This window comes from Ornithodoros turicata, chromosome 1, assembly GCF_037126465.1.
Source record: "Ornithodoros turicata isolate Travis chromosome 1, ASM3712646v1, whole genome shotgun sequence".
NCBI classification, from domain to species: Eukaryota; Metazoa; Arthropoda; class Arachnida; order Ixodida; family Argasidae; genus Ornithodoros; species Ornithodoros turicata.
The window spans coordinates 116,557,416-116,562,683 of NC_088201.1; the positions used below are offsets into that span (position 1 = coordinate 116,557,416).

The window sequence follows — 5,268 nt, forward strand, 5'->3', positions numbered from 1 at the left end:
TCACGGATTGAATCTGTCCAGAGGAAATTTCTACACATCGTACATAGCGTATTTGTAAGAAAAAGCCCTCACCTTAGAATGTATGTCTATAGAGAGATAATGCCATTTCTTAACCTCCAACCACTCTCAACGCGACGCCGTTTTCATGATATTATGTTCTGTTATAAGATCTTACACAGTTTTCTCGATACACCATCTTTATCACATCAGCTTCATATCGCCGTACCTGTCAATGTAACCCGACACACGAATATATTAAACGGCGTGCTGGTGTGGTGTAGTGGTAGCATATCTGACCGGAAATCAGAAGACCCAGGTTCGAATCCTGGCGTCAGCGCCTGGTTACCCTGAATTGTTGATTTCTGGGCGTTGACCCTCACCTGTTTGTGTCGTCCCTAAGTGTGGGCTCCCTCGGCCAAATCTCATTGTTTATATTGTACTTATCCCACTATATGCCTGAAAATCCGATCGTACGTATTCAACAAACGACAAACGCAATTCACGTCTCTGTTGATATGCTTCAACTCCCATTCAAACGTTTTTAAAACTCTCCTCTTGCGTTCACTCAGTAACACGTGAAGTTGTACAGTCCCCCCCCCCTTTTAGTGCTACGTACTGTAGTATGTCTCTAAGTCTGTACTGTATGTATCAGTGTGAATATCTTCCTGTTACGTTCCTCTTCCTGAATATGTTATGTTATGTTTCGCCTAATCTGTATATGTAAGTATATATATACAGGGTGTCCACGCTAAGTGTGAACAGATTTTTGAAAAATATATCAATCACTTTTTCCGAGATGAAATCAATTGCAATATAGCATATGCTGAAGGGAACTCCCTAGGGGTCGGGGCATTAACAGACTCCTAAGGCAATGTCTTAATTAACTTTCAATAATTAACTTTTTAATTATAAAAGCTACGAAGTTGCTCCAATGAGAACATCTGATCTCTTCGGTCACTAGATACCAAAACCGTTTTCAGAACAAAAATCCGTTCGGTAGATCGTCCGCAAAAAATTCGTGAAGGAACGCCATTTTTTTCTTTATTTGGTTTATTGCGCATCTTCAAAGAAGCGGGTTTCCTTTACCCCCAGTGTGAGAGAGTGAAAGATCACAGTACCGCCTCATGCGTCGAAGATTAGCTTTAACTTGCGGAAACAAAACAAAAACACAAATCTAACGGGTGACTCTATCGCGACTGCCCTTATCTTGGGCTGCATTTTCTGTTTATCTTTTTCCAGGATGCAAGAGGCGATAGTGTGCTCTTTCATCCTCTCGTATTGGGGGCGAAGGAAAGACGCGTCTCTAGAGATGCGCAATGAATAAAATAAAGAAAAAAATGGCGTTCCTTCACGAATTTTTTGCGGACGATCTATCGAACGGATTTTTGTTCTGAAAACGGCTTTGGTATCTGGTGACCGAAGAGATCAGATCTTCTCATTGGAGCAACTTCGTAGCTTTTATAATTAAAAAGTTAATTATTGAAAGTTAATTAAGACATTGCCTTAGGAGTCTGTTAATGCCCCCCCCCCCCCCTAGGGAGTGCCCTTCAATTGCATCTGCTATATTGCAATTGATCATCTCGGAAAAAGTGATTGATATAATTTTAAAAAATCTGTTCACACTTAGCGTGGACACCCTGTATATATATATATATATATATATATATATATATATGCTGATGATTCATGGGGTACGGATGGACACGTAAGTATATAAGTACAGAAAAGGTAAAGAAGGGATTCAGAAGCCTTGAGGGAGAGTTTAAAAAATTTATTACAACTAATTACGGGAGAGAACTAAGGTTTATTTACATGTTACAGGGGTCGACGTTTCGGCGACAGCGTCGCCTTCCACAGAACTAAAGGGGATTGTAGTGGGTCATCGCTTATAGAAGGGCGGGAAGAGTTACGAGAGAGGAGGAATCCACACGTGGAACGGGTGCTGGTCTTGGGGGGTTTTTCCAGGAGCTTTGTCCTTGGTCGTCACTGGAGAGCGGGGATCTGTAAAGATAAAAGGAAGAGGCGGCAGAAAGAACGGAAGTGGGTCGATGTGCTCAAACCTGATCATGAGCTGAGGCTGCGGACTGTGGACAATATGCCCGGGTCTTCATTTATTGTGCATTGGAATTTATGGATTAAATAAGACTCACGTTGTTGTCTGCTACGGTTGGATGTGCACATCCAACCGTAGCAGACAACAACGTGAGTCTTATTTAATTCATAAATTCCAATGCACAATAAACGAAGACCCGGGCATATTGTCCACAGTCCGCAGCCTCAGCTCATGATCAGGTTTGAGCACATCGACCCACTTCCGTTCTTTCTGCCGCCTCTTCCTTTTATCTTTACAGATCCCCGCTCCCCATTGACGACTAAGGACAAAGCTCCTGGAAACCCCCCCAAAACCAGCACCCGTTCCACGTGTGGATTCCTCCTCTCTCGTAACTCTTCCCGCCCTTCTATAAGCGATGACCCACTACAATCCCCTTTAGTCCTGTGGAAGGCGACGCTGTCGCCGAAACGTCGACCCCTGTAACATGTAAATAAACCTTAGTTCTCTCCCGTAATTAGTTGTAATAAATTTTTTAAACTCTCCCTCAAGGCTTCTGAATCCCTTCTTTACCTTTTCTGTACTTATATATATATATATATATATATATATGTGTGTGTGTGTGTGTGTGTGTGTATATTTGTAAATACTGCAATGTTTGCGAGCGCCAACACCAAGGCTTCGGCTGTTCTTGGGCACATTAATATTATTATTATTATTCAAGCGCTCGATGCTATCACAACGTCGAGCGCACTACGTCGCGAGCACACAACGCCGCCGCTGACGTTTGAAAGCTTGTTGCTGGAATTCTAGGTTTTCAAGCGAAAGCCATACTTACAGCCTTGACTGATGGGTGCCGTCGAAGTCGCTTGCGACATTCAATTTCCTTCTCCAGAAATTGAAGAAGACGGCAAATTTTCGGGCGTTGCGGAGACATCCGCCCTTCTGACTCCACTGCGGCTTGTGACTGTTTGCGGCTCGTCAGCTCAGGGTAGCTACGCATCGTTCGGAATTGGCAAACCAGGGGTCGCTCAGCGAGCGATATACACCTGGGAGGGTGACTAGCTGAGCACTCCTCAATGCCACAGTGCAAGCCAGTGAATTATAAATAAATGATAGTGAAGTAATAATAATAATAATAATTCCATTTCATTTCATTTTTATTTAGAAATCAACATAACATACATATACCAAACGGGCCCACCTAAGCCTGACGGCTTGTGACGCTGGGCTTGGCGTCGGCGGCAGGATTTACATTAGCACACGTTTCTACAGAAATACATATTCGAGTACAATTTATGACACTGCAATAACGAGATTCAGGTAAAACAAATAACTACAGGTTCAAACTGAATTGCCATGGTACGTACAGTATTTGTCTCTTAAAGCATGTATTAGCTCAGACTTTGCTGTAATCTGAAAGAACTCCGGAGGGAGCCTGTTAAAAGTCAAAGGGATGTAATAGTTCCGATGGTACGATCCGTACCTTGTGTTGACCCTTGGTACAATAAAAGGTGCCCTATGGTGTCTTAATTGTCTCGGCGTGTCATGCTGCACTCTGTAGTTATTCGTCCAAAAATATTTTAACAGAACAGTATATGTGAACAAATTCTGAAAACACAGAAGCCTGTTCAGGGTGAATAAATCGACCAAATCAGGACCAGGAGCGCCACACGAAGATTTTAAGCAGCATTTTAAGATAGCATTAACTTTGCTTTTCCAGGTCTCGCTACAGTGACTGAACAATGTAATTCCGTACCGAAGAATGCTGTAGCCGAGACTCTCAAGGATAGTTCTTTTGATCCTGATTGGAGTAATATGACGCAGATTGAACAGGATACCTGCCTCAGCCTTGCGCACACATGGGATAGCTGGCTATTCCAAGACTTATCACAATCAAACGTAATACCATGGTACTTCACAGAGTTACTGTATGTCAGGTAACTGTAGCTACAGTTAACACATCGTGACGAATGTAAAATGACTGGAGTAGGATCTGATATACGTTTGATCGGGTTGTGAAATGTTATTAGCTGGGTTTTTTCCTGATTAATATTAATTTGATTGCTATGGAACCAGTCCCATACCAAACAAGTCTCGTTCTGAAGGAGCGCAGCCGCATCTGCACGATTCACGTGAACTGATGCCAGAACCGTGTCGTCAGCATATTGAAATAGATGACACTGTGAAACAACGCGAGCTAGATCATTAACATATCAATTGAACAGTAAATGAGCGAGTATAGAGCCCTGTGATATACCTGAGCGAACCTGTACTAGTCGGCTACGCTCCTCGCAGATGGAGACGTACTGTGTCCTATTAAACAGATAATTTCCCAGCCATTTATAGATTCGACCACGAAAGCCGTATGCATGGAGCTTCTGCAAGAGGATAGAGTGCGAAACCGAGTCAAAGGCCTTTATAAGGTCTAATAGTAAGCATATAACTAATTTGTTATTTTCAAAGGCGTTATACAACAGATCTGAGAAGTCCTCGAGCAGGGGCGTGGTTCCTTTACCAGCGATAAAACCGTACTGCGACTTAGAAAAGGCATTGTTCTTATCACAAAACGAAGTCATTATCAGGAATACGTACTTCTCCATAATCCCAGCCAAAGCTGGGAGTAAGGAGATTGGTCGATAGTTTTCTATTTGATCTTTACGCCCCTTTTTGTAAATTGGTCTAATAATAGCCCGTCTTAATGAAGCAGGTATTTTTCCGGGCGCAAAAATACCATTGAGTAGCATGAGTAAACTATCATTAATTAGGTGATAGTTTCGTTGTAGATCAGAGATTCTGATACTATCACAGCCACATGACCTAGACGATAGTCCGTTAATGATGCTACGTAATTCTGGTTCCAAGAGTTCGGGAAGCGCACATAAGTCTAGTACACTGAAAGGGACGTCAGGAATTTTAGTCCTATACATAGTATGGTTATAGATGGAGGCAAAGAAATTACTAAATTGTTCAGCTAGTCCCTCCGAACTGGAGAAATTTCTCTTTAATGTCTCATCCAACTTCTACTTACTTGGATGCCCCCTAATCTCATTAATCAGGCACCAAGTCGCTTTGGGATTTCGTTTATATTCATCAAATTTATTGAAAAAATAGTTATGTTTAGAAAGACGAATTGAGGCAGTTACTGTGTTGCGTAAGATTCTGAACTGAGTCTTAAGACTCTGGTCAGCTGGGTGCCTACGGCATTTCTTCCAAAC

General features: G+C 42.3%; 1 non-coding gene across 1 annotated transcript; it reads left to right on the plus strand.

Moving 5' to 3' along the window:
* Positions 1-266: 266 nt before the first annotated feature.
* Positions 267-337, plus strand: Trnas-gga (transfer RNA serine (anticodon GGA)). Its single transcript has one exon. It is a non-coding gene; the product is annotated as a tRNA-Ser (tRNA).
* Positions 338-5,268: the final 4,931 nt, after the last annotated feature.